Consider the following 7,607-nt stretch of genomic DNA (forward strand, 5'->3'; position numbering starts at 1 on the left):
AAGGTCTCAGAGGAGCAGTACAGAGGGTAGCGAAGGAACAGGGAGGGGGCCGAGCTCCAGTAGGGCAAGTGCGGTCTGGTTGGTTCCTCCCAGGCAGGGATCCTCTTGCGATCCGGGGAGTGTGGTGCCAGCGTCTGCCTCCTCTCTGCATTGCAGGCTCCAAGGCCATCAACGAGGGCGACTTTTATGACTACGGGTGCCCAGGGTAGTGCGCTTGAGTGGCCTGATGAGGAGAGCAGGGCCTCCAAAGACAGATGACTGGATTTGAATCCTGATTCTCTGCTTACCACTCGAATAACTTGAATAACTTGCAGCCAGTTGCTTAATTTCCTTGTGTCTCAGTTTTCTCACCTGTCAAGTGGGTAGAAGGTAATCTACCTCCTTAAGAAGGGTGCTCAGCAGAGCCCCTGGTGCACAAGCACGGTTATAAGCTTCTATTATTACTGTTCTCGCAGGAGGCCACAAGGATTTTGCTTAGGGACAGGGCACACCCACCTTTGGGCCCCACCTGGCAGCAGGAATCGAGACGCTGTGCCAGTGAGAACTTCTATCTATAACCAGTCGGTATGGCCCCTGGAAGCGGAGGCACTGCCTTTGCATTGGACCAGAGCAGGGCTGCTGGTGGGGCTGCCTGGAGGTGACTGCGTGGGAAACACGGGACCCTGAGGGTGATGCGGTGGGCTCTGCTCCCGGCTTGTTAATCGCTCCTCTCCCGCTTATCCAGCTGGCGGTGTCGGGCGGCAAGAGCTGAGTGCCTTCGTCATCACGTGTCAGCCAGGTGAGCGGCAAGGGTCACGGGGGAACAGAAAGATTCTTCAATGTCATCTGATTTGCCTTTGGTGGGAGACGCTTCTCCCCGCTGATGGGCCTGGCCACCGGCCATCGCAATAGCTGTCGTTTACGGGGGATCTACTCAGCGCCCAGCGCACTGCGATCGGTTCATGTCTCTTGTCCTCACAGCTACCCTGAAAGAAGGGATAGTCATTCCTAGGTCGGAGATGACCAACTGATCTTCCAAGGTCAGGCTGCTCCTAAGTGCTCCGTGAGCGTGAGGATGAATTGTAGGATTCCCAAGCTTGGGTTCCTAATAATGTTAAGAGTACCTGACGTTAACGGAGCCCCTGCTACGTGGGTGATTTTACTGACGATTTAACACCACCCACGGAGCCGTGCCTCTCTTACAGATGGGGGTGTTGTGGGTGGGGAGGTCAGACCAGACGTTCGGGTCGCTGTAATAATAGCTAACATTTATTGATCGCGTCCCATATGCCTGTTGTGTAGAATACAATACACGGCTTCACCTATGCAATTCTTACAGCAATCTCATTTGACGTATGACAAAAGTGAACCTGACTTTCTCGGTGTCACTGAGCAGCAAGTTGGAAGAACTTGGGGTTCCGAATCCTGTTTTTCTTGATGAGCTGCCCACGGCCTCCTGCATCCCCCACTTCCTCTCATCTCCCCAAGGTTTCAGGAGACAGTTTCTCCTAGTCCCTGTCTCTGTCCCCTTTCTGAGGGGAGAGAGAAGTTTGCCCAGTGTCCATCTCGGAGCAGGGCCACTGAGGTCATCAGGAACCGGCCCACCCAATTTTACTTCTTGTCAAGCAAAAGGCATTTTGTTTATTTACTCATTTTTTATTGTTGAGTTTTTAAAACTTTTATTAAAAAAATTTTTTTTAACGTTCATTTATTTTTGAGAGAGAGAGAGCGTGAGCAGGGGACAGGCAGAGAGAGAGGGAGACACAGAATCCAAAGCAGGCTCCAGCCTCTGAGCTGTCAGCACAGAGCCTGATGTGGGGCTCAAACTCACAAACGGGGAGATCATGACGTGAGCTGAAGTCGGACGCCCAACCTACTGAGCCACCCAGGCGCCCTATTGTCGAGTTTTAAATCTTAATTCCTGTATAGTTAACATAGCGTGATATATTATATTAGTTTCTGGTGTATATATAATAGAGTGATTCAACAACTCTATATGTTGCTCAGTGTTTACTGTGGTAAGTGTACTTTTCATCCCCAGCACCTATCTCCCCCACCCCCACCTGCCTCCCCTCTGGTAACCATTGGTTTCTTCTCTAGAGCTAAGAGTCTGTTTCTTGGTTTGCCTCTCTCTCTCTTTTTTCCCTTTGCTCATTTGCTTTGTTTCTTAAAGTCCATACATGAGTGAGATCAGAGGTATTTTTCTTTCTCTGACTTATTTCACTTAGCATTATACTCTTAGCTCCATTCATATTGTTGCAAATGGTAAAATTTTATTCTTTTTTATGGTTGCATAATGTATATATATATACACACATTATATATACATATATATGTATATATACATATATATGTATGTATATATACATATATATACATACCACCTTCTTATACAATATAATATATATATTATATAATAATAGTGTGTATATATTATATATATACCATATATATATATACCATATATATACCATATATATACCATATATATATATATACCATATATATATACCATGTATATACCATATATATACCATATATACCATATATATACCATATATATATACCATATATATATACCATATATATACCATATATATATATACACCATATATATACCATATATACCATATATATATACCATATATGTACCATATATACCATATATATACCATATATATATATATATATACACCACCTTCTCTTTATCCATTCATTTATTGACGGACACTTGGGCTGCTTCCATAGTATGGCTATTGTAAACAATACTGCAGTAAACATAGGGGTGCATGTATCCCTTTGAATTCGTGTTTTTCTATTATTTGGGTTAATACCTAGTAGTGCAACTACTGGGTCTTAGGACAGTTCCATTTTTAACTCTTTGAGGAACCTCCATCCTGTTTTCCACCATGGCTGCACCAGTTGGCATTCCCACCAGCAGTGTAACGTGTTCCTTTTTCGCCACATCCTCGCCAACACTTGTTTCTTGTGCTTTTGACTTTGACCATTCTGACAGGTGTGAAGTGATATCTTACTGTAGTTCTGATTTGCATTTTCCTGATGATGAGTGATGTTGAGCATCTTTTCATGTGTCTGTCAGCCGTCTGGAAGTCTCCTTTGGAGAAATGGCTATTCATGTCTTCTGCCCATTTTTTAAAAAAAAGTTTATTTATTTATTTTGAGAGAGCGAGCAAGAGAATGAGAGGTGCAGAGAGAGAGGGGGAGAGAGAATCCCAAGCAGGCTCTGCGCTGACAGAGCCCATCCCAAGAACTGTGAGATCATGACCTGAGCTGAGATCAAGAGTCTGGTGCTCAACTGACTGAGCCACCCAGGCGCCCCTTCTGTCCATTTTTTATTGCAGTGTTTGTTTTTTGGGTGTTGAGTTGTATCTGTTCTTTATGTATTTTGGATACTAACCCTTTATCAGATATGGCATTAAACAAAAGGCCTTTTAAGTCGGCAGGCCAAGCCAGTCATCTTCAGAACTGCTCTGTTACTCTTTGCTTTCTCTATATAGCCACTATCCCTGCTGGGGCCCTGAATCCATGCCTTGTGCTTGGATAGTTCCAGAGCCCACAGGATCAGGGCTGTCATTCTGTCTTGTGAGAGAGCAATGGTTCTCGTAAGATGCACCCTCCTCCTCCTCCTCCTCCTCCTCCCTTTATCCTTTCTTTCCCTGTCCATCCCCCTCCTCAAGCCCCTCAAAGGATCCTATTAGCTTCCTCTTGCTGCTGCGACAAATTACCACAAATTTAGTAGATTCGAACAACACAAATTTATTGTCCTCTAGTTCTGGTGTCAGAAGTCAGAAATGAGCCTAAAGGGGGCCAAAATCAGGGCGACAGAAGGGATGGCTCCTTCTGGAAGCTCCAGGGTAGAATCTGTTCCTTGCCTCTTCCAGTTTCAAGCTGCCAGCATACGTTGGCCTCTTGGCTCGCGGCTGCCTGACTGTAGTTTCTGCTTCTGTCATCACCTCACCCTCTCACCTCCACATCGCTACAGCCTGCCTCTCATAAAGACCCATGTGATGGCATCATTGTATCCGTTCAGCTAATCCAGGACAATCTCCCCACCCCAAGATCACTGGCTTCCATCTGTAAAATCCCTTTTGCCATATATGGTCTCATTTTCGTAAATTATGGAGATTAGTGCATGGACATCCTTAGGCAGCATTATTCAGCCTACCACAGGGACACTTTGTGCTTCTAGAATAACTCTCTACCTACCTGTTTGTGCATTATACCAGCACATAAAGCTACTATCTACCAAATATGGACTCTGGGCTTGGAGCTGGACCAAGCACCCTATGCGCTTCACCTTGCTGGCTCCTTACAACGCTCTATGACGCTGCCACTGCTTATTTTATTCTCGTTTCAGAGGGACAAAACTGAAGCTTGAGATATGTGACTTGCTTGAAGTCACACAGGGTGTAAGTCAAGGACCTACAATTTGAACCCGATCTATTTGATTCCAAGATCATTCTCTTTGATATCCCACTCTCCCTGCCATGGTAGCCAGCCCCTAAGAAGGCCCCAATCATCCTTGATCAGTCCCTTTGTAGGTTCCCTCCCACATTGAACCAGAATAAACCAGTATGACCAATGGAATATCATGAAGGTGAGGGTGTGTGTCTTCTGAGGCTAGTGCATCAAAGACATTGTAGCCTTTGCCTTGCTCTCTCTTGGACACTTGCTCTGGGGAATTCGTTGCCATGTCATGACCACCCTCAAGCAGCCCTGTGAAGAGGTTCATGTGCTGAGTCACGAGGCTTCCTGCCAACGACCAGCACCAACTTGTCAGCCATATGAGTACGCCATCTTGGAAGTGGATACGATAGTTCTAGTCAGGCCCTCAGATGACTCCAGGCTGGGCTGACTGACATCTTGATTGCAACTTCATGAAAGACCCAGAGTCTAAGCCACCCCAGCTAACATGCTCTCAAATTTTTAACCCACAGAAACTGTGAGATAAGAATAATTATTTAATAAATCTTTACTATTTTAAATATTTAATAAATACATACATATTTATTAATTGGCTTTAACCACTACTTCTTGAAGTCATTTGTTACGTAGCTGTATGTGATGAATACAAGGCCCTGAGCAGGTTTTGCTCTGAGCTCTAGCTATGTCAAAAGAGGTGCTAGCCAGGCCTTGACCCTCTGAAGCCCATGTTGCATTCCAGCAGGTTAGCCACTCAGCCCTTGAGTGGAGAACCCAACAATTCCAGAAGACTCCCCATTCCTGAGCCACTTTCCACAAAGAACAGAAATATCTGCCATCTGCTAACTTGCCGTTCTAAAACCATCAATGGTTCCTTAATGGCTACAAATGGTTCTGTCTAGTTGAGACTCCTTAGTCTGGCATTCACCCTCCCTACCCCCTCCACAACCCTTCCAGTCTCGTTTCTCATTGCTCCCAGGCTGACCCTTTGTGCCTGGCCGAACCGAGGTGTTCACCACAATTGCAATCTCTTCTTGGTCTGCCTGCATGCCCTTCTTGCCCCTGGTCACCTGCAAATGAATGAACAAATACAGATGTGAGATCTGCTAAGGTACCAGAGGCTAATGATGGATGCTTCTGTGTTCAGTGTCTCAATCTGCACAACAAGCCATTTTTACAGAGAGGCAAACAGGTTAAATGAGCTGCCAGAAGTCCCAAGGGAAGTAAATGATGGAGTCAGGCCCACTCAGCCCTGTGGCTGTAAGTTCAGTGTTTTTCCACTGCATCGTCTTACATCTGACTCATTATTTCTATGGAATTTTACAGTTTATAAAGCCCCTGCTTGTTGTAATTTTTATTGAAACTCACAACAACCCAGTGTGATAGATGGAGCAAGAATTGGCCGCCCCATTTCACAGATGAGAAATTTGACGTGAGGAAGAAGATTTGTCCTCATGGGAACAAGTGTCAGAGCTGTGATTCTCACTTACATCTCCAGATCCATGGCTCTTTCTTCTGCCTTCTTTTTGTACTTCTCCCTAAACCTACCATAGATTTTTGCATATAATTGATGCCCGATGCATATTTATTTGTTGGCTGATTGATTAAGATTTTAATGTAGTCTTTAGTAAGTGGTGCAAAAGGGGTTCTGGTGTCTATGGAATCGCCTGTGATAACTGAGACGAACTTTACAAAAGAACTTAAATAGGTATAGCAGCAAGGTATGAGGGCAGAACTCATATGGAAAAGGCCAATAGTCAAGGAAAGTAGACCAAGGGAAGCTATGGAATTAACTATGCTGGGAATCTCTAAAAATGGCCCATCCTCACCTGGGTCCAAGAAAGTATTGTTTATTCTTAGGGGCAGGAGGATGGACAAAATGAGCCATGGAGGCCCTGGGTGGCCCAGCATCCATGACTCCATGATATGGTTATCATTGGTATCCATGCTGCTGATGGAGAGGAAAGAAGAGGAAAAAGCTTGTGCCTCTTTCTTTTGTGGATACTTCTTGTGCTGAGTACTCAGGGCTTCCGTTAATGAAGAAACCATTCTACAAAGAGGTCCTTTGAAGACAAAGTCATACAGGACAGGTTCCTTGGGCTGTAAGGTCTCACAGGTTGTCTTGTCCATGCACCCATCCTTAGAGATACCAAAATACTCCAGTAGGTACTCAATATTTGCTGACTGACTGAGTGAACGTTATATGAATGGGTAGCTGTGTCTTTCTTCTCTCTCTGCCGGGCTCTGATTCTGTTTCACTTATCTTGGACACCCACTCCAGTTCCACCTGACCTTGTTGGGAATCCTTCTGCCTTCCAACCCAACCAAATCCAGTAGACTCTTGACCTGCCCTCTGTGGACATAGTTCGTGACCGGCTCCCCCAGCATCATCTTGACTTGGGTTCTTTGTTCTTTTCTTCGTCTTTTTTAAACCTAATCTCCATTTTATTTTTTTCTAGAGAGCCATTGTTCTTCAGTCCTTAAGGACTTAGCTCTTTCCGTGGGCTTTGGCGGAGGTCGTGGGGCAGGACCCGTGGGTCTAAATCAGGGTGTGAGTGTTCTGGTCCTTTTGTGCCTCACAAGAGTGGTTCCTGAGTCCTGAGTACCTTGCTGGGAATGGGACCGCTCACACAGTAACCCAGTAATGGAGTGTCACATGCCACTCAGGAAGCACACAGGTGTTGAAGACACTCACTTTAGAAATGTCCTTGACCAAGGTGGCCTCCACCGTGTTCTGAATAATGAACTTGTTAATGGCCTTGTCTTTGGCCACGCAATGGGCACAGCTGGTGCAGTGAGTAGGCTGCACATGGCATGGTCCTTTGTGGCATGACTGTTACTCCTTCTTTCCTTGGTCATCTTGGAGGTGAGGACCCGAGAGAGCTTGACCTGGGTTCTTTTTTAATTTATTTTTTTAACATTTATTTATTTATTTTAGAGAGAGAGAGACAGAGAAAGACAGAGAGGACACAAGTGGGAGAAGGGCAGAGAGAGCAGGAGAGAGAATCTCAAGCAGGCTTCATGCCCAGCACAGAACCTGACTCTGGGCTCGATCTCATGAACCATGAGATCATGACCTGAGCCAAAATCAAGAGTCCGATGCTTAACCAACTGAGCCATCCAGGCGCCTCTGACCCAGATTCTTTCTTTCTTTCTTCTTTCTTTCTTTCTTTCTTTCTTTCTTT

General features: G+C 45.2%; 1 pseudogene; it reads right to left on the reverse strand.

Annotated features, from left to right (window-relative positions):
* Positions 1-6,867: 6,867 nt before the first annotated feature.
* Positions 6,868-7,281, reverse strand: LOC122479522 (annotated as a pseudogene).
* Between the last annotated feature and the right edge of the window lie 326 nt (positions 7,282-7,607).

This window comes from Prionailurus bengalensis, chromosome C1, assembly GCF_016509475.1.
Source record: "Prionailurus bengalensis isolate Pbe53 chromosome C1, Fcat_Pben_1.1_paternal_pri, whole genome shotgun sequence".
In the NCBI taxonomy this organism is placed as follows: domain Eukaryota; kingdom Metazoa; phylum Chordata; class Mammalia; order Carnivora; family Felidae; genus Prionailurus; species Prionailurus bengalensis.